The 22,535-nt window shown below is 44.6% G+C and overlaps 1 protein-coding gene across 2 annotated transcripts in view; it reads left to right on the top strand.

Annotated features, from left to right (window-relative positions):
• Positions 1-22,535, top strand: part of MLLT1 (MLLT1 super elongation complex subunit) — a 233,336-nt gene that overhangs the window by 193,374 nt on the left and 17,427 nt on the right. The gene's annotated exons all lie outside the window — the stretch shown is intronic.

The raw sequence follows: 22,535 nt of genomic DNA, 5'->3' as shown, positions 1-22,535 counted from the left end.
ATTTTTACCTAAAGTTGTGAATTCCAACAACATTAGTAGAGAAATTGTGGTTCCTTCATTATGTCCTAATCCTAAGAATTCTAAGGAGAAATCGTTGCATTCTTTGGATGTTGTTAGAGCTTTGAAATATTATGTTTAAGCTACTAAGTCTTTCCGAAAGACTTCTAGTTTATTTGTTATCTTTTCCGGTTCTAGAAAAGGCCAGAAAGCTTCTGCCATTTCTTTGGCATCTTGGTTGAAATCTTTAATTCATCTTGCCTATGTTGAGTCGGGTAAAACTCCGCCTCAAAGGATTACAGCTCATTCTACTAGGTCAGTTTCTACTTCCTGGGCGTTTAGGAATGAAGCTTCGATTGATCAGATTTGCAAAGCGGCAACTTGGTCCTCTTTGCATACTTTTACTAAATTCTACCATTTTGATGTATTTTCTTCTTCTGAAGCAGTTTTTGGTAGAAAAGTACTTCAGGCAGCGGTTTCAGTTTGAATCTTCTGCTTATGTTTTTCATTAAACTTTATTTTGGGTGTGGATTATTTTCAGCAGGAATTGGCTGTCTTTATTTTATCCCTCCCTCTCTAGTGACTCTTGCGTGGAAAGATCCACATCTTGGGTAATCATTATCCCATACGTCACTAGCTCATGGACTCTTGCTAATTACATGAAAGAAAACATAATTTATGTAAGAACTTACCTGATAAATTAATTTCTTTCATATTAGCAAGAGTCCATGAGGCCCGCCCTTTTTTTGGGGTGGTTATGATTTTTGTGTAAAGCACAATTATTCCAATTCCTTATTTTATATGCTTTCGCACTTTTTTATCACCCCACTTCTTGGCTATTCGTTAAACTGAATTGTGGGTGTGGTGAGGGGTGTATTTATAGGCATTTTGAGGTTTGGGAAACTTTGCCCCTCCTGGTAGGAATGTATATCCCATACGTCACTAGCTCATGGACTCTTGCTAATATGAAAGAAATGAATTTATCAGGTAAGTTCTTACATAAATTATGTTGTTGAAGCTACTAAAGATTTCAGGAAGACTTCTAGTCTATTTGTTATGTTTTCTGGTTCTAGGAAAGGTCAGAAGGCTTCTGCCATTTCCTTGATATCTTGGTTAAAGCTTTTGATTCATCAGGCTTATTTGGAGTCGGGTCAGGCCCCGCCTCAGAGAATTACAGCTCATTCTACTAGATCAGTCTCCACATTGTGGGCTTTTAAGAATGAAGCTTCAGTTGATCAGATTTGCAACGCATCAACTTGGTCTTCTTTGCATACATTTACTAAATTCTACAGTTTTTATGTATTTGCTTCTTTGGAGCAGTTTTTGGTAAAGTTCTTCAGGCAGCTGTTTCAGTGTGATTCCTCTGCTTTTGTTTTAAGTTTTTTCTTTCATTTATGAGAAAAACTTATTTCTCCAACATAGGTGTGTCCGGTCCACGGCGTCAAACTTACTTGTGGGATATTCTCTTCCCCAACAGGAAATGGCAAAGAGCCCAGCAAAGCTGGTCACATGATCCCTCCTAGGCTCCGCCTTCCCCAGTCATTCTCTTTGCCGTTGTACAGGCAACATCTCCACGGAGATGGCTTAGAGTTTTTTTGGTGTTTAACTGTAGTTTTTATTATTCAATCAAGAGTTTGTTATTTTAAAATAGTGCTGGTATGTACTATTTACTCTGAAACAGAAAGGTGATGAAGATTTCTGTTTGTAAGAGGAAAATGATTTTAGCAACCGTTACTAAAATCGATGGCTGTTTCCACACAGGACTGTTGAGAGGAATTAACTTCAGTTGGGGGAAACAGTGAGCAGACTTTTGCTGCTTGAGGTATGACACATTTCTAACAAGACGATGTAATGCTGGAAGCTGTCATTTTCCCTATGGGATCCGGTAAGCCATTTTTATTACATAAGAAAAAAAGGGCTTCACAAGGGCTTTTAAGACTGTAGACATTTTCTGGGCTAAAACGATTGATATATAAGCATATTTTAATACTTCATAGCTTTGAGGAATTATTTTATTCTTGGGAATTATGTAAAATAACCGGCAGGCACTGTATTGGACACCTTATCCTCTAGGGGCTTTCCCTAATTTTCGCGCCTCTATTGCGCACTTGTTTTTTGGAAGCATGACATGCAGATGCATGTGTGAGGAGCTCTGATACACAGAAAAGACTTTCTGAAGGCGTCATTTGGTATCGTATTCCCCTTTGGGCTTGGTTGGGTCTCAGCAAAGCAGATACCAGGGACTGTAAAGGGGTTAAATATAAAAACGGCTCCGGTTCCGTTATTTTAAGAGTTAAAGCTTTCAAATTTGGTGTGCAATACTTTTAAGGCTTTAAGACACTGTGGTGAAATTTTGGTGAATTTTGAACAATTCCTTCATACTTTTTCACATTTGCAGTAATAAAGTGTGTTCAGTTTAAAATTTAAAGTGACAGTAACGGTTTTATTTTAAAACGTTTTTTGTACTTTGTTATCAAGTTTATGCCTGTTTAACATGTCTGAACTACCAGATAGACTGTGTTCTGTATGTGGGGAAGCCAAGGTTCCTTCTCATTTAAATAGATGTGATTTATGTGACACAAAATTTAGAGAAAATGATGCCCAAGATGATTCCTCAAGTGAGGGGAGTAAGCATGGTACTGCATCATCCCCTCCTTCGTCTACACCAGTCTTGCCCACACAGGAGGCCCCTAGTACATCTAGTGCGCCAATACTCCTTACTATGCAACAATTAACGGCTGTAATGGATAATTCTATCAAAAACATTTTAGCCAAAATGCCCACTTATCAGCGAAAGCGCGACTGCTCTGTTTTAGAAAATACTGAAGAGCATGAGGACGCTGATGATATTGGTTCTGAAGTGCCCCTACACCAGTCTGAGGGGGCCAGGGAGGTTTTGTCTGAGGGAGAAATTTCAGATTCAGGGAAAATTTCTCAACAAGCTGAACCTGATGTGATTACATTTAAATTTAAATTGGAACATCTCCGCGCCCTGCTTAAGGAGGTGTTATCTACTCTGGATGATTGTGAGAATTTGGTCATTCCAGAGAAATTATGTAAAATGGACAAGTTCCTAGAGGTCCCGGGGCCCCCCGAAGCTTTTCCTATACCCAAGCGGGTGGCGGACATTGTAAATAAAGAATGGGAAAGGCCCGGCATACCTTTCGTCCCTCCCCCTATATTTAAGAAATTGTTTCCTATGGTCGACCCCAGAAAGGACTTATGGCAGACAGTCCCCAAGGTCGAGGGGGCGGTTTCTACTCTAAACAAACGCACCACTATACCTATAGAAGATAGTTGTGCTTTCAAAGATCCTATGGATAAAAAATTAGAGGGTTTGCTTAAAAAGATGTTTGTTCAGCAAGGTTACCTTCTACAACCAATTTCATGCATTGTTCCTGTCACTACAGCAGCGTGTTTCTGGTTCGATGAACTAGAAAAGGCGCTCAATAAAGATTCTTCTTATGAGGAGATTTTGGACAGAATTCATGCTCTCAAATTGGCTAACTCTTTCACCCTAGACGCCACTTTGCAATTGGCTAGATTAGCGGCGAAAAATTCTGGGTTTGCTATTGTGGCGCGCAGAGCGCTTTGGCTAAAATCTTGGTCAGCGGATGCGTCTTCCAAGAACAAATTGCTTAACATTCCTTTCAAGGGGAAAACGCTGTTTGGCCCTGACTTGAAAGAGATTATTTCTGATATCACTGGGGGCAAGGGCCACGCCCTTCCTCAGGATAGGTCTTTCAAGGCCAAAATTAAACCTAATTTTCGTCCCTTTCGCAGAAACGGACCAGCCCCAAGTGCTACGTCCTCTAAGCAAGAGGGTAATACTTCTCAAGCCAAGCCAGCCTGGAGGCCAATGCAAGGCTGGAACAAAGGAAAGCAGGCCAAGAAACCTGCCACTGCTACCAAGACAGCATGAGATGTTGGCCCCCGATCCGGGACCGGATCTGGTGGGGGGCAGACTCTCTCTCTTCGCTCAGGCTTGGGCAAGAGATGTTCTGGATCCTTGGGCGCTAGAAATAGTCTCCCAAGGTTATCTTCTGGAATTCAAGGGGCTTCCCCCAAGGGGGAGGTTCCACAGGTCTAAATTGTCTTCAGACCACATAAAAAAACAGGCATTCTTACATTGTGTAGAAGACCTGTTAAAAATGGGAGTGATTCATCCTGTTCCATTAGGAGAACAAGGGATGGGGTTCTACTCCAATCTGTTCGTGGTTCCCAAAAAAGAGGGAACATTCAGACCAATCTTAGATCTCAAGATCCTAAACAAGTTTCTCAAGGTTCCATCGTTCAAAATGGAAACCATTCGAACAATTCTTCCTTCCATCCAGGAAGGTCAATTCATGACCACGGTGGATTTAAAGGATGCGTATCTACATATTCCTATCCACAAGGAACATCATCGGTTCCTAAGGTTCGCATTTCTGGACAAGCATTACCAGTTTGTGGCACTTCCGTTCGGATTAGCCACTGCTCCAAGAATTTTCACAAAGGTACTAGGGTCCCTTCTAGCGGTGCTAAGACCAAGGGGCATTGCAGTAGTACCTTACTTGGACGACATTCTGATTCAAGCGTCGTCCCTTCCACAAGCAAAGGCTCACACGGACATTGTCCTGGCCTTTCTCAGATCTCACGGGTGGAAAGTGAACGTAGAAAAAAGTTCTCTATCTCCGTCAACAAGGGTTCCCTTCTTGGGAACAATAATAGACTCCTTAGAAATGAGGATTTTTCTGACAGAGGCCAGAAAATCAAAACTTCTAAACTCTTGTCAAGTACTTCATTCTGTTCCTCTTCCTTCCATAGCGCAGTGCATGGAAGTAATAGGTTTGATGGTAGCGGCAATGGACATAGTTCCTTTTGCGCGAATTCATCTAAGACCATTACAACTGTGCATGCTCAGTCAGTGGAATGGGGATTATACAGACTTGTCTCCGACGATACAAGTAGATCAGAGGACCAGAGATTCACTCCGTTGGTGGCTGTCCCTGGACAACCTGTCACAGGGGATGAGCTTCCGCAGACCAGAGTGGGTCATTGTCACGACCGACGCCAGTCTGGTGGGCCGGGGCGCGGTCTGGGGACCCCTGAAAGCTCAGGGTCTTTGGTCTCGGGAAGAATCTCTTCTCCCGATAAATATTCTGGAACTGAGAGCGATATTCAATGCTCTCAAGGCTTGGCCTCAGCTAGCAAAGGCCAAATTCATACGGTTTCAATCAGACAACATGACGACTGTTGCGTACATCAACCATCAGGGGGGAACAAGGAGTTCCCTGGCTATGGAAGAAGTGACCAAAATCATTCAATGGGCGGAGACTCACTCCTGCCACTTGTCTGCAATCCACATCCCAGGAGTGGAAAATTGGGAAGCGGATTTTCTGAGTCGTCAGACATTTCATCCGGGGGAGTGGGAACTCCATCCGGAAATCTTTGCCCAAATTACTCAGTTGTGGGGCATTCCAGACATGGATCTGATGGCCTCTCGTCAGAACTTCAAGGTTCCTTGCTACGGGTCCAGATCCAGGGATCCCAAGGCGACTCTAGTAGATGCACTAGTAGCACCTTGGACCTTCAAACTAGCTTATGTATTCCCGCCGTTTCCTCTCATCCCCAGGCTGGTAGCCAGGATCAATCAGGAGAGGGCATCAGTGATCTTGATTGCTCCTGCGTGGCCACGCAGGACTTGGTATGCAGACCTGGTGAATATGTCATCGGCTCCACCATGGAAGCTACCTTTGAGACGGGACCTTCTTGTTCAAGGTCCGTTCGAACATCCGAATCTGGTCTCACTCCAACTGACTGCCTGGAGATTGAACGCTTGATCTTATCAAAGCGAGGGTTCTCAGATTCTGTTATTGATACTCTTGTTCAGGCCAGAAAGCCTGTAACTAGAAAAATCTACCACAAAATATGGAAAAAATATATCTGTTGGTGTGAATCTAAAGGATTCCCTTGGGACAAGATAAAAATTCCTAAGATTCTATCCTTTCTTCAAGAAGGTTTGGAGAAAGGATTATCTGCAAGTTCTTTGAAGGGACAGATTTCAGCTTTATCTGTGTTACTTCACAAAAAGCTGGCAGCTGTGCCAGATGTTCAAGCCTTTGTTCAGGCTCTGGTTAGAATCAAGCCTGTTTACAAACCTTTGACTCCTCCTTGGAGTCTCAATTTAGTTCTTTCAGTCCTTCAGGGGGTTCCGTTTGAACCCTTACATTCCGTTGATATTAAGTTATTATCTTGGAAAGTTTTGTTTTTGGTTGCAATTTCTTCTGCTAGAAGAGTTTCAGAATTATCTGCTCTGCAGTGTTCTCCTCCTTATCTGGTGTTCCATGCAGATAAGGTGGTTTTGCGTACTAAACCTGGTTTTCTTCCGAAAGTTGTTTCTAACAAAAACATTAACCAGGAGATAGTCGTGCCTTCTTTGTGTCCGAATCCAGTTTCAAAGAAGGAACGTTTGTTGCACAATTTGGATGTAGTTCGTGCTTTAAAATTCTATCTAGATGCTACAAAGGATTTTAGACAAACATCTTCCTTGTTTGTTGTTTATTCTGGTAAAAGGAGAGGTCAAAAAGCAACTTCTACCTCTCTCTCCTTTTTGGCTTAAAAGCATCATCAGATTGGCTTACGAGACTGCCGGACGGCAGCCTCCTGAAAGAATCACAGCTCATTCCACTAGGGCTGTGGCTTCCACATGGGCCTTCAAGAACGAGGCTTCTGTTGATCAGATATGTAAGGCAGCGACTTGGTCTTCACTGCACACTTTACTAAATTTTACAAATTTGATACTTTTGCTTCTTCTGAGGCTATTTTTGGGAGAAAGGTTTTGCAAGCCGTGGTGCCTTCCATCTAGGTGACCTGATTTGCTCCCTCCCTTCATCCGTGTCCTAAAGCTTTGGTATTGGTTCCCACAAGTAAGGATGACGCCGTGGACCGGACACACCTATGTTGGAGAAAACAGAATTTATGTTTACCTGATAAATTACTTTCTCCAACGGTGTGTCCGGTCCACGGCCCGCCCTGGTTTTTTAATCAGGTCTGATAATTTATTTTCTTTAACTACAGTCACCACGGTATCATATGATTTCTCCTATGCAAATATTCCTCCTTTACGTCGGTCGAATGACTGGGGAAGGCGGAGCCTAGGAGGGATCATGTGACCAGCTTTGCTGGGCTCTTTGCCATTTCCTGTTGGGGAAGAGAATATCCCACAAGTAAGGATGACGCCGTGGACCGGACACACCGTTGGAGAAAGTAATTTATCAGGTAAACATAAATTCTGTTTTTTTTGGTTGTGGGTATTCCTATCCCATATGTCACTAGCTCATGGACTCTTGCCAATTACATGAAAGAAAACATAATTTATGTAAGAACTTACCTGATAAATTAATTTCTTTCATATTGGCAAGAGTCCATGAGACCCACCCTTTTTATGATTTTTTTATGTATAAAGCACAATTATTTCCAAATTCCTTTGTTGATGCTTTTTACTCCTTTCTTTTTCACCCCACTACTTGGCTATTCGTTAAACTGAATTGTGGGTGTGGTGAGGAGTGTATTTATAGGCATTTTGAGGTTTGGGAATCTTTGCCCCTCCTGGTAGGATTGTATATCCCATACGTCACTAGCTCATGGACTCTTGCCAATATGAAAGAAATTAATTTATCAGGTAAGTTCTTACATAAATTATGTTTTTCTGCGAACCTATCCAGACTGTCGCCTAACAGCTCCTGAGCAATCAGTGTTGACGAGTTTCACTGCTTGCTGTAACACACTCAAGTCCATGTCAGAAGCGTCACTGCAAGACTGTCACACTTGACAGGCTGTGCCTGTTCCACAGCATGGATCCTGGAGGGTAAGACCGTTTTTATATATACAATTTTTCTATACAGGGTCACAGTGTGGCTCCTTTATGCCTTGATAGGATCAAGGAATAATATCTCCTTCATGGAGATTATTTGAACAGCTAGGGGTTATTTCCATTTTAATGGGAGGAGAGTCCACTGCTTCATTCATTACTTGTGGGAATTAAGAACCTGGCCACCAGGAGGCGGCAGACACCCCAGGCAAAGGCTTAAATATCTCCCCCACTCCCCATCACAGGTGGTTGGCAGAGAAGTGTCGGAAGATTTGGAGTAGTCTCTTATGGAGGGTAGTACTCTTCGAAATGGGACTGGAGTTTTAAGTAATCCTGTAAGCCTCTCAGTGAGAGCCTGGGCGATAGTTAGAGTCCGGAGTTAGAGTCCAGAGATGCAGGGAGAGTCTTTCTGCGAAACCATGCCGACTCATTAACGGCTCCATAAGCAATCGGCGTTGACAAGTTTTGCTGCCTGCTTTTCGGCTCTCAAGTCCATCTCAGGAGCGATGAGGGCTCTCCGTCCCGCGAGGTGCGTTCCCTACACTAATCTCCGATTGCACATGCAGCTCCCCAGGGCATTAATAATCCTCCCGCGGAAGGGGCCCTTTGGCCACCAGATTTCGCTGATCAGTTACAAACGGCGGTTTCTGCTGCCTTTAATGCCTTACCACTCCCTGCTAAGCACAAGGGAAAGGTGAAACATAGCTATCCGTCCCAGGGTTCATCTACTCCGCTGGATGTCTCTGACAGATTATCAGTGGATGAGAACGACTCCGACTCTTCGGAGGACGTTCTTTCTGGGTCGGAATTGGTGATTTCTAGGCCTCCATCTGTGGAGGAGCCAGATATTAAATTCAAGAAGGAGCATTTGCGCTTTTTGCTGAAAGAGGTGCTTGAACCGAAACTGCCGGAGAAACCTTCAATCCCTAAGCTAGATAGGGTTTACGAGGATAGGGTGGTGCCTCAGACTTTCCCGGTCCCCATTAAAATGGCTAATATTATTAAGAATGAATGGGAGAAACTGGGTTCGTCCTTTTCCCCTTCTACTACTTTAATAAAGCTGTTCCCTGTTCTGGACTAGCAGCTTGAGCTGTGGGGGGCCATTCCTAAGGTGGATGGTGCTATCTCCACGCTCACTAATAGAACGACTATTCCGCTCGAGGACAGCTCTTTGTTCAAGGAGCCCATGGATAAAAATTGGAGTCCATGTTGAGAAAGATGATCCAACTCACGTGGTTCATTTTTCAACCGGCAGCGCGGTCGCTGCGGTGGCTGGTGCGGCTACCTATTGGTGTGACGCTCTTTCAGCTATGGTCGTGGTGGAGACTCGAGGAGATTCAGAAACGAATTAAGGCCTTAAGGGGAGCTCATTCGTTCATCTGTGATGCAAATATGCAGATTATTCGCCTGAATGCCAAGACATCAGGTTTTTCTATTTTAGCCTGTAGGGCTCTGTGGTTAAAGTTGTGGTCTGCTGGCATGACTTCCAAGTCTAGATTACTTTCACTCCCGTTTTAAAGGGAAGGTTCTTTTTGGTCCAGGCTGGACTCTTTCATATCCATGGTCACGGGTGGCAAGTGTGCTCTCCTGCCACAGGATAAGAATAAGCCTAAGGGGTCTGCTTTTCTGCCCTTTCGTCAGGACAAGTCTCATCGCCAGCAGCCTGCCGCGAAGACAGAGCAGTCCAAGGGATCTTGGAAGCCAGCTCAGCTAAGAAGACCGCCGAGACAAAATCGGCATCCGTCCTGTAGCCTCACGGAGGAACACTGGAGGGTTCTTCTCGTTCTCCTTATATCTCACTGATGGAAGATAAACAAAAGAAAGAGTTCCCTGGTCCCAATAAACAGTGTGGAATTCCTGGGTACGATAATAGATTCCTTATCCATGAAGGTATTCTTGACAGATCAGAGACGTATTACGTCCAACTGTCTTGCCCTTCAGACCTCCTCAAGAACATCTGTGGCCAGGTGTATGGCGGTGATTGGGCTCATGGTATCCAGCATAGATGTCATTCCAAACGCCAGGTTCCATCTCAGACCTCTTCAGTTGTGCATGTTGAGACAATGGAACAGCGATCACTCAGATCTATCCCAACAGATATCATCTCTGGACAACCGAACGAGGGAATCCCTCTCTTGGTTTATCTGTCCGGGACAGCTGTCCCAGGAGACATCATTCTTGAGACCATCCTGGGAGATTGTGACCACGGATGCAAGTCTATCCGGATGGGGAGCTGTTTGGGGTGCCAGAAAGGAACAGGGAAGGTAGACTCGAGAGGAATAGAGTCTACCGATAAATATTCTGGAACTTCAAGCGATATTCAACGCTTTGAGGGCTTGGCCCCTCCTGGGGTTGTCCCAATTCTTCAGATTCCAGTCGGACAACATTACCTCGGTGGCTTACATAAACCATCAGGGGGAACGAGAAGCTCCCTGGCCATGAGGGAAGTATCTCAGATTCTGGAATGGGCATAGATCCACAATTGTTCGCTCTCAGCAATCCACATTCCGGGTGTGGACAACTGGGAAGCGGATTTTCTAAGCAGACAATCGTTTCATCCAGGGTAATGGTCTCTCCACTTCGAGGTGTTCGCGGAGATCTGCAACAGATGGGGGACGCCGGAGATAGATCTCATGGCATCCAACTTCAAGCTACCCAGATACAGGTTGCGGTCCAGGAATCCACAGGCAGGGCTGATAGACGCCTTAGCGGTGCCCTTTGAGTACAAACTACTTAACATATTTCCGCCGTTGCCTCTTTTACCTCGAGTAGTGGCCCGCATCAAGCAGGAGCAAGCTTTGGCTATTCTGATTGCTCCATCGTGGCCGTGGTTTGCGGATCTGGTGGGAATGTCATCGTAACCATGGAGGTTACCCTGTCGCAGAGATCTGCTGGTTCAGTGTACCTTTCTACACCAAAATCTCGATTCTCTGAGGCTGACTGCGTGGAGATTAAATGTCTAGTCTTAGCCAAGAGAGGTTTTTCGGGGGAAAGTGATTGATACTCTCATTCAGGCCAGGAAGCCAGTCACTCAGCGCATCTATCATAAGGTGTGGAGGACCTACTTGGCACAAGGTTAGAGTATCCATGATTTTGGCCTTTCTGCAGGAAGATCTGGATAAGGGTCTTGCCGCCAGTTCCTTAAAGGGACAGATTTCGGCTTTATCTGTACTGTTACACAAGAAGCTAGCGGAGCTTCCTGACATTCAGTCCTTCGTTCAGGCTCTGTCTAGGATCCAACCTGTCTTTAGAAATTCTGCTCCTCCCTGGAGCTTAAACTTGGTTCTTAAGGTCTTGCAGGGGGCTCTGTTTGAGCCTATGCATGCGCTTGACATTAAAATTATTTCCTGGAAAGTCCTATTCCTACTGGCGATTGCATTGGCTCGCAGAGTCTCTGAGTTAGCGGCCTTGCAATGTGAGCCTTCTTGGTGTTTCACGCTGATAAGGCTGTTCTTCGTACTAGATTGAGGGTTCTTCCCAAGGTTGTGTCGAAATGTAACATCAATCAGGAAATAGTTGTTCCTTCTTTGTGTCCTAACCCTTCTTCATCATAGGAAAGGTTGCTTCATAATTTGGATGTGGTTCGGGCCTTGAAGTTTTTATCTTCAGGCCACGAAGGAGTTCAGACAGACTTCGTCTTTGTGGTGTATTCGGGGAAGCGCAGGGGGCAGAGGGCTACTTCCACTTCACTGTCTTTTCGGTTGAGAAGCATGATCCGTCTGGCCTATGAGACAGTGGGACATAAGCCTCCTCAGAGGATTACGGCTCACCTTAACTAGAGCTGTGGCCTCTTCTTGTGCCTTTAAGAACAAGGCCTCTATGGAGCAGATTTGTAAGGCGGCCACTTGGTCTTTACGTACTTTTGCAAAATTTTACAAATTTTATGTTTTTGCTTTGGCGAAAGCAGCTTTTGGGAGAGGATCTGCAGGCTGTGGTGCCCTCAGTTTAGGGTCTGCCTCCTTTTGTCCTCCCATTTTTTCATTCAGTGTCCTCTAGAGCTTGGGTATTTGTTCTCATAAGTAATGACTAAAGCAGTGGTCTCTCCTCCCATTAAGATGAAAAACATAAATTATGCTTACTTGATAATTTCATTTCCATCTGTGGGAGGAGAGTCCACTGCTCACGCCCGTTTCTCCGGTGGGCGGACCTAAATTTATTTGTATTCTTCTGGCACCATTTGACAGAATGACTGGGAGATGAGGGGAGTGGGGAGGTATTTAAGCCTTTGGCTGGGGTTTCTTTGCCTCCTCCTGGTGGCCAGGTTCTTAATTCTCACAAGTAATGAATGAAGCAGTGGACTCTCCTCCCAAAGATGGAAATTAAATTATCAGGTAAGCATAATTTATGCTTTGTAACTGCTTTAAAGGGACACTGAACTCAAATTTTTTATTTTGTGATTCAGATAGAGCATTCAATTTTAAGAAACTTTCTAATTTACTCCTATTATCTTTTTTCTCTTGTTAAGTGTAGTCAGTCCACGGGTCATCCATTACTTATGGGATATATTCTCCTTCCCAACAGGAAGTTGCAAGAGGATCACCCAAGCAGAGCTGCTATATAGCTCCTCCCCTCACATGTCATATCCAGTCATTCTCTTGCAACGCTCAACAAAGAAGGAGGTCGTGAGAGGAGTTAGGAGTTTTTTAATTAGTTATTCTTCAATCAAAAGTTTGTTATTTTAAATGGCACCGGAGTGTGCTGTTTTTTCTCTCAGGCAGTATTGGAAGAAGAATCTGCCTGCGTTTTCTATGATCTTAGCAGACGTAACTAAGATCCACTGGCTGTTCTCGCACATTCTGAGGAGTGGGGTAACTTCAGAAAAGGGAATAGCATGCGGGGTCCCCTGCAAATGAGGTATGTGCAGTAAAATATTTTCTAGGAATGGAATTGACTAAGAAAACACTGCCGATACCCATATGATGTAAGTACAGCCTAAAATGCAGTAGTAGCGACTGGTATCAGGCTGGTAAATGTATACACAGTAGAGTTATTTTCTATGGAATAGATTTTGACTGAAAAAATACTGGTAATACTGTAATAATGTATGAGCCTTAACTGCAGTAGAAGCGACTGGTAGCAGGCTTAGTGATAACTTTACAAAACATATGAAATGTTGTTTTTAAAACGTTTACTGGCATGTTAATCGTTTTGTGAGGTACTTGGTGATAAATCTCTTTGGGCATGATTTTTTCCACATGGCTAACGTATATTTCTGCATAGAAACCGTTATAGCTGGTCTCCCACTGTGTAATATGACTGGGAGGGGCTTTGTGTTAGCGCCTTGTTGCGCAGTTAAAATTCAATCATAGTCTTCCTGTTTCTTCCTCCTTGATCCAGGACGTCTCCGGAGAGCTCAGGGGTCTTCAAAATTTATATTTGAGGGAGGTAATCAGTCACAGCAGACCTGTGACAGTGTGTTTGACTGTGATAAAAACGTTAACTGTTAATTTGTTTATCCGTTTTTGGGTATTAAGGGGTTAATCATCCGTTACTAGTGGGTGCAATCCTCTGCTGATTTCATACATTTAATGTAAAATTTGGTTGCTATAACTGAATTGGTTCATTGTTATTCAACTGTAATTGTCTTTTTGTGTTTTAAAAGCGCAGCAGCGTTTTTTACATTGCTGGAAAATTTTCTGAAAGTAATTTCCAGGCTTGCTAGCCTCATTGCTAGTCTGTTTAAACATGTCTGATACAGATGAATCTGCTTGTTCATTATGTTTAAAAGCCAATGTGGAGCCCAATAGAAATATGTGTACCAATTGTATTGATATTACTTTAAATAAAGGTCAGTCTTTACTGGTAAAGAAATTATCACCAGACATCGAGGGGGAAGTTATGCCGCCTAACTCTCCTCACGTGTCAGTACCTGCGCCTCCCGCTCAGGAGGTGCGTGATGTTGTGGCGCCAAGTACATCAAGGCCCTTACAAATCACTTTACAAGATATGGCTAATGTTATGAAAGAAGTATTATCTAATTTGCCTGAGTTAAGAGGCAAGCGCGATAGCTCTGGGTTAAGGACTGAGCGCGCTGATGACACGAGAGCCATGTCCGATACTGCGTCACAATTTGCAGAACATGAGGACGGAGAGCTTCATTCTGTGGGTGACGGATCTGATCCAGGGAGACCGGATTCAGAAATTTCAAATTTTAAATTTAAGCTTGAGAACCTCCGCGTATTACTAGGGGAGGTGTTAGCGGCTCTGAATGATTGTGACACGGTCGCGATCCCAGAGAAGTTATGTAGGCTGGATAAATACTATGCGGTGCCGGTGTGTACTGACGTTTTTCCTATACCTAAAAGGCTTACAGAGATTATTAGCAAGGAGTGGGATAGACCTGGTGTGCCCTTTTCTCCTCCTCCGATATTTAGAAAAATGTTCCCAATAGACGTTGTTACCACACGAGACTTATGGCAGACGGTCCCTAAGGTAGAGGGAGCAGTTCCTACTTTAGCTAAACGCACCACTATCCCGGTGGAGGATAGTTGTGCTTTCTCATATCCAATGGATAAAAAATTAGAAGGATACCTTAAGAAAATGTTTGTTCAACAAGGTTTTTTATTACAGCCCCTTGCATGCATTGCGCCCGTCACTGCTGCGGCGGCTTTCTGGTTTGAGTCTCTAGAAGAGGCCATTCGCACAGCACCATTGGATGAGATTATGAACAAGCTTAAAGCACTTAAGCTAGCTAATGCATTTGTTTCGGACGCCGTTGTGCACTTAACCAAACTAACGGCTAAGAACTCCGGTTTTGCCATCCAGGCGCGCAGAGCGCTATGGCTTAAATCCTGGTCAGCAGATGTGACTTCTAAATCTAAATTGCTTAATATTCCTTTCAAAGGGCAAACCTTATTCGGGCCCGGTTTGAAAGAAATTATTGCTGACATTACGGGAGGTAAAGGTCACTCCCTTCCTCAGGATAGGGCCAAAGCAAAGGCCAAACAGTCTAATTTCCGTGCCTTTCGTAACTTCAAGGCAGGAGCAGCATCAACTTCCTCCGCTCCAAAACAGGAAAGAACTGCTGCTCATTACAGACAGGGTTGGAAAAGTAACCAATCTTGGAACAAGGGCAAGCAGGCCAGAAAGCCTACTTCTGCCCCTAAGACAGCATGAAGGAAGGGCCCCCTATCCGGAAACGGATCTAGTGGGGGGCAGACTTTCTCTCTTCGCCCAGGCTTGGGCAAGAGATGTCCAGGATCCCTGGGCGTTGGAGATCATATCTCAGGGATACCTTCTGGACTTCAAAACTTCTCCTCCACAAGGGAGATTTCATCTGTCAAGGTTATCAACGAACCTAATAAAGAAAGAGGCATTTCTACAATGTGTGCAAGACCTCTTAGTAATGGGAGTGATCCACCCAGTTCCGCGAATGGAACAAGGGCAAGGGTTTTACTCAAATCTGTTCGTGGTTCCCAAAAAAGAGGGGACCTTCAGACCAATCTTGGACTTAAAGATCTTAAACAAGTTCCTAAGAGTTCCATCGTTCAAAATGGAAACTATTCGAACCATCCTACCCATGATCCAAGAGGGTCAGTATATGACCACAGTGGACTTAAAGGATGCCTACCTTCATATACCGATTCACAAGGATCATTATCGGTACCTAAGGTTTGCCTTTCTAGACAGGCATTACCAGTTTGTAGCTCTTCCCTTTGGGTTAGCTACGGCCCCGAGAATTTTTACAAAGGTTCTGGGCTCACTTCTGGCGGTACTAAGACCGCGAGGCATAGCGGTGGCTCCGTACCTAGACGACATTCTGATACAAGCGTCGAGTTTTCAAAATGCAAAGTCTCATACAGAGATGGTTCTTGCATTTCTGAGGTCGCATGGGTGGAAAGTGAACGTGGAAAAGAGTTCTCTGTTACCACTCACAAGGGTTCCTTTTCTAGGGACTCTGATAGATTCTGTAGAGATGAAAATTTACCTGACGGAGTCCAGGTTATCAAAGATTCTAAATGCTTGCCGTGTCCTTCATTCCATTCCAAGGCCATCAGTAGCTCAGTGCATGGAAGTAATCGGCTTAATGGTCGCGGCAATGGACATGGTGCCATTTGCGCGCCTGCATCTCAGACCGCTGCAATTATGCATGCTAAGTCAGTGGAATGGTGATTATTCAGATCTATCCCCTCTACTGAATCTGGACCAGGAGGCCAGAGATTCTCTTCTCTGGTGGTTGTCGCGGGTTCATCTGTCCAAAGGAATGACTTTTCGCAGGCCAGATTGGACGATTGTAACAGATGGCAGCCTTCTAGGCTGGGGTGCAGTCTGGAACTCCCTGAAGGCTCAGGGATCGTGGACTCAGGAGGAGAAACTCCTCCCAATAAATATTCTGGAATGAAGAGCAATATTCAATGCTCTTCTAGCTTGGCCTCAGTTAGCGACACTGAGGTTCATCAGATTTCAGTCGGACAACATCACGACTGTGGCTTACATCAACCATCAAGGGGGAACCAGGAGTTCCCTAGCGATGTTAGAAGTCTCAAAGATAATTCGCTGGGCAGAGTCTCACTCTTGCCACCTGTCAGCGATCCACATCCCAGGCGTGGAGAACTGGGAGGCGGACTTTCTAAGTCGCCAGACTTTTCATCCAGGGGAGTGGGAACTTCATCCGGAGGTCTTTGCTCAACTGATTCAGCGTTGGGGCAAACCCGAACTGGATCTCATGGCGTCTCGCCAGAACGCCAAGCTTCCTTGTTACGGATCCAGATCCAGGGACCCGGGAGCGGTGCTGGTAGATGCTCTAGCAGCCCCTTGGGTTTTCAAGATGGCTTATGTGTTTCCTCCGTTTCCGTTGCTGCCTCGTTTGATTGCCAGAATCAAACAAGAGAGAGCATCTGTGATTCTGATAGCACCTGCGTGGCCACGCAGGACCTGGTATGCAGACCTAGTGGACATGTCGTCCTGTCCTCCATGGTCTCTGCCTCTGAGGCAGGACCTTCTAATTCAGGGTCCTTTCAACCATCCAAGCCTAATTTCTCTGAAACTGACTGCATGGAGATTGAACGCTTGATTCTATCAAAGCGTGGTTTCTCGGAGTCGGTTATTGATACATTAATACAAGCTCGGAAACCTGTTACCAGAAAAATTTACCATAAGATATGGCGTAAATTTTTATATTGGTGTGAATCCAAGAGTTACTCATGGAGTAAGGTCAGGATTCCTAGGATATTGTCTTTTCTACAAGAGGGTTTAGAAAAGGGTTTCTGCTCTGTCTATCCTTTTACACAAACGTCTGGCAGAAGTTCCAGACGTTCAGGCTTTTTGTCAGGCTTCAGCTAGGATTAAGCCTGTGTTCAAGACTGTTGCTCCGCCGTGGAGCTTAAACTTAGTTCTTAAAGTTTTTCAAGGTGTTCCATTTGAACCCCTTCATTCCATTGATATTAAGCTGTTATCTTGGAAAGTTCTGTTTTTGATGGCTATTTCCTCGGCTCGAAGAGTCTCTGAGTTATCTGCCTTACATTGTGATTCTCCTTATCTGATTTTTCATTCAGACAAGGTAGTTCTGCGTACTAAACCTGGGTTTTTACCTAAGGTAGTTTCTAATAGGAATATCAATCAAGAGATTGTTGTTCCATCATTATGTCCTAATCCTTCTTCAAAGAAGGAACGTCTTTTGCATAATCTGGACGTAGTCCGTGCCCTGAAGTTCTATTTACAGGCAACTAAGGATTTTCGGCAAACTTCTTCTCTGTTTGTCGTTTATTCTGGACAGAGGAGAGGCCATAAGGCTTCGGCCACCTCTCTTTCTTTTTGGCTCCGTAGCATAATACGTTTAGCCTATGAGACTGCTGGACAGCAGCCCCCTGAAAGAATTACAGCTCATTCCACTAGAGCTGTGGCTTCCACCTGGGCCTTTAAGAATGAGGCCTCTGTTGAACAGATTTGCAAGGCTGCAACTTGGTCTTCACTTCATATCTTTTCAAAATTTTACAAATTTGACACTTTTGCTTCTTCGGAGGCTGTTTTTGGGAGAAAGGTTCTACATGCAGTGGTTCCTTCTGTTTAAGTGTTCCTGCCTTGTCCCTCCCATCATCCGTGTACTTTAGCTTTGGTATTGGTATCCCATAAGTAATGAATGACCCGTGGACTGACTACACTTAACAAGAGAAAACATAATTTATGCTTACCTGATAAATTTATTTCTCTTGTAGTGTAGTCAGTCCACGGCCCGCCCTGTCTTTTAAGGCAGTTCTAAATTTTAATTAAAACTCCAGTCACCACTGCACCCTATAGTTTCTCCTTTCTCGTCTTGTTTCGGTCGAATGACTGGATATGACATGTGAGGGGAGGAGCTATATAGCAGCTCTGCTTGGGTGATCCTTTTGCAACTTCCTGTTGGGAAGGAGAATATATCCCATAAGTAATGGATGACCCGTGGACTGACTACACTACAAGAGAAATAAATTTATCAGGTAAGCATAAATTATGTTTTTCTTCGTTCACTTGCTATCTTTATTTGAAAAAGAAGGCATCTAAGCTTCTTTTTTTGGTTTAGATCTCTGGATAGCACTTTTTTAGATTTAAATTTATCCACCAATCAGCAAAAATAACCCAGGTTATTCACCAAAAATGGGCCGGCATCTAAACTTACATTCTTGCATTTCAAATAAAGATACCAAGAGAATGAAGAAAATTTGATAATAGGAGTAAATTAGAAAGTTGCTTCAAATTTCATGCTCTATCTGAATCATGAAAGAAAACATTTGGGTTCAGTGTCCCTTTAATGTGAGAGTTTTTTGGGCTCATAGACTTTGTGCTTTTTTCTTAGAACAAACCGGTTTCACTTTTGTTTTTGCATGTTGCACAGCTCATAAAAGCTAAGCACCTTTTACATAGTAGGGGAAGTCCTGTCCTACGCTCCACGTGACCGGGTGTGACCTTTTCATTTCCTACGATCCTGCTGCGGACATTTCTCCTAAGGAGAGCATTTTCACTGTTGGCTGTCTGGGTCTAGGAGCCATTGGGATTATAAAGGTGCCTTTTTTTTAATAAAAGCATTTCTTTTTGTTTGTCCTTCTGTGAATATCTTAGCTATGGAGGACTCTGATACTACATTAGAAGGTTCCGCTCCTTCTGTACTGATTTAAAATTACTGTTTATATTGTGAGGAGGCCGTGGTTTGCCCGCCTGTTCAATTTTGTTCCATTGCCTAAGCACTGTCCTAAAGTCTAAGAAGGGAGACAAGCCTGCTAATACTCATAGCGCTATTAGCCCCTCTGAGCTGTCTACGTCTCAGGAATCTGGGCCCCGAGAGATTACAACTCTTTCTACACTACCCACTCGACATGCAGTTCCCCGCTGCTCAACTAATCCTCCATCTGGAGGAGGCTTTTTTCCGGCGGACTTTACTGCGCAGTTACAATCAGCGTTGTCTGCGGCCCTGAGTGCTTTGTGCTTTACCATATAGCAAACGTAAGAGAAAGGTTAAACATAGTTCTCCTGACCTAGAGTTATCTAAATATTTGTCGGATTTAGCTACTATGTCCCAGCTATCCGAGGATAGGTTAACCTCTGTAGCTTCAGAGGATGAACGTTCTGAGTCGGAGATTTCAGTTTCTAAACCTCCTTCAGCGGAGGAACCCTCCTTTTTAGATTTAAAATTGAGCATCTGCGTTTTTTATTAAAGGAGGTTCTGTCTACGCTAGAGGTTCCAGAGCCTACACTCCCTGAGGAACCTGAAATCCCTAAATTAGACAGGGTTTATGAAGACAGGAAGGTCCCTCTGACTTTTCCTGTGCCAGTTAAGATGGTTAACATTATAAGTAACGAATGGGAAAGAATAGGAACTTCTTTTTTTCCCCTCGTCTACTAAAATTATTCCCGGTCCCTGGCTCTCAATTAGATTTGTGGGGCTCTATTCCTAAGGTGAATGGCGTGATTTCTACGCTGGCTAAGCGTACTACTATCCCTCTGGAGGATAGTTCTTCTTTTAGAGAGCCTATGGATAAGAAAATAGAAACCTTTCTGAGGAAGATGTTTCAACATACAGGGTTTTTATTTCAACCGGCGGCAGCTGTAGCTGCGGTTGCTGGAGCAGCTACCTACTGGTGCGAGACACCGCTGGAGCTCATTGAGGTGGAGACTCCCCTCGAGGATATTCAGGAGAGAATTATGGCTCTGAGAATTGCTAACTCCTTCATCTGTGTCGCGAATATGCAGAATTTTCGCCTAAATGTAAAGGCCTCTGACTTTGTGGTCCTAGCCCGCCGGGCTCTCTGGTTGAAGTCTTGGTCTGCAGATATGACTTCTAAATCCAGACTCAAAGATTTTATTCTGTCCAGGGCTGGACTCCATTATTTCTACGGTTACCTTCCTACTGGTAATTTTCGTTCCTTTCGTTCTGACAAATCACAACGACAGCAATCCTCATCCAAGTCTGAGCAGCCCAAGAGTACTTGGAAGCCAGCTCAGTCCTGGAATAAGTCCAAACAGAATAAGAAGCCCGCCGAGAACAAATCGGCATGAAGGGGCGGCCCCCGATCCGGGATCGGATCGAGTAGGGGGCAGACTGTCTCTTTTTTTTTTTCAGTCGCTTGGTTCCAGAATGTACAGGATCCTTGGGTCATGGAGGTTGTATCTCAAGGATACAGGATAGGATTCAAGTCTCATCCGCTCAGGGGCAGATTCCTACTCTCCAGTCTGTCTACAAGACCAGAAAAGAGGGCTGGTCCTGTTACCTACAGCAGAAAGAGGTCTGGGGTTTTATTCAAACCTTTTCGTGGTTCCAAAGGAGGAGGGAACCTTTCATCCAATCCTGGACCTAAAGTGCCTAAACAAGTTTGAGTGTTCCCTCAAGATGGAGACAATACGGTCAATCCTTCCTCTGGTTCAGGAAGGACAGTTTATGACGACCATAGACCTGAAGGATGCATAACTTCACGTTCCGATACACAGGGAACATTTTTAGTTCCTGAGTTTTGCCTTTCTGGACCAGCACTTCCAGTTCATAGCTACTGCTCCAAGGATATTTACGACGGTTCTGTGGGCTCTTCTAGCCATTGCCAGAACACAAGGTATTGTAGTAGTGCCTTACCTGGACGATATCTTGGTGCAGGCACCATTTTTCGTATAGCGGAAGAACATTCGGAGTCCCTTCTCAATCTTCTTCGATCACATGGATGGGAGATACTTGGAAAAGAGTTCTCTTACTCCAAGTACAAGGATGATTTTCCTGGGGACAATAATAGACTACATTTTCATGAGAATATTCCTCACAGATCAGAGACGTTGCAAGCTAACTACTGCATGTCTTGCCTTCCAGGCCTCCTTGAGACCCTCAGTGGCTGAGTGTATGGAGGTGATCTGACTCATGGTGTCCTGTATGGACATAATTCCTTTTGCCAGATTCCATCTCAGACACTTACAACTATGCATGCTGAGACAATGGAACGGTGACCATTCAGATCTGTTGCAACAGATTGTGCTGGACAACCTGACGAGACTCGCTCTCTTGGTGGCTCTGTCCTGGAAGATTGAAACTACGGACGCAAGCCTTTCCGGCTGGGGAGCCGTTTGGGATGCCAAGAAAGCACAAGGACTGTGGACTCAGGAGGAGTCCTCCCTTCCAATCAATATATTGGAACTCCAGACAATCTTCAATGCCTTGAAGGCTTGCCCCCTTCTGGGTTTGTCTCAGTTAATAAGATTCCAATCAGATAATATATGCTTGGTTGCCTGTATTAACCATCAGGGGGGAACAAGAAGTTCCTTGGCGATGAGAGAAGTATCTCAGATACTAGAGTGGGCAGAGACTTACAGATGTACGCTGTCAGCGATCCACATTCCGGGTGTGGACAACTGGGAATCGGAATTCCTCAGCAGGCAATCCTTTCACCCAGGGGAAAGGTCTTCCTACCCGAGGTGTTTGCAGAGATATGCAGCGAGTGGGGGATGCCGGAGACAGATCTCATGGCATCCCGCCTCAATATCAAGCTACCCAGGTACGGGTCGAGGTCGAGGGATCCTCAGGCGGAATTGATAGATGCCCTATCAGTACCATGGAGGTTCAGACTTATATCTTTTTCCTCTATTACCACTTCTCCCTTGTGTGGTGGCTCGCATCAAGCAGGAGTGAGCATCAGTGATTCTGATTGCTCTGTCGTGGGCGCGAAGGACGTGGTTTGCGGATCTGGTGGGGATGTCCTCATCTCCTCAGTGGAGGTTACCTTGTCGCAGAGATCTGATCTGCTGATACAGGGTCCCTTTATTCATCAAAATTTAGATTCTCTGAGGCTGACTGTGTGGAGTCGGCCTTATCTTGTTTTCCACGCTGATAAGGCGGTTTTACGTACTAAATTAGGGTTCCTCACTGAGGTGGTGTTGGACCGTAACATTAATCAAGAAATGGTTGTTCCTTCCTTGTGTCCTAATCCTCCTTCAGCGAAGGAACGCTTGCTTCACAATCTGGATGTGGTTCGTGCCTTGAAGTTCTATCTTCAGGCTACTAAGGAATTCAGACAATCTTCCTCTTTGTTTGTCATCTATACAGGGAAGCGTAAGGGGCGGAAGGCTACTACGACTTCCCTATCTTTTTGAGGAGTGTCATCCACTTAGCTTATTAGACAGCGAGGCGACAGCCTCCTGAGAGGATAACGGCTCATTCTACTAGAGCAGTGGCTTCCTCCTGGGCTTTTAAGAACGAAGCCTCTATGGATCAGATTTGTAAGGCGGCTACCTGGTCCTC

Source organism: Bombina bombina, chromosome 2 (assembly GCF_027579735.1).
Source record: "Bombina bombina isolate aBomBom1 chromosome 2, aBomBom1.pri, whole genome shotgun sequence".
NCBI classification, from domain to species: domain Eukaryota; kingdom Metazoa; phylum Chordata; class Amphibia; order Anura; family Bombinatoridae; genus Bombina; species Bombina bombina.
Note: the sequence above shows the minus strand (reverse complement) of the source record. Positions and strands in the feature narration are given on the sequence as shown.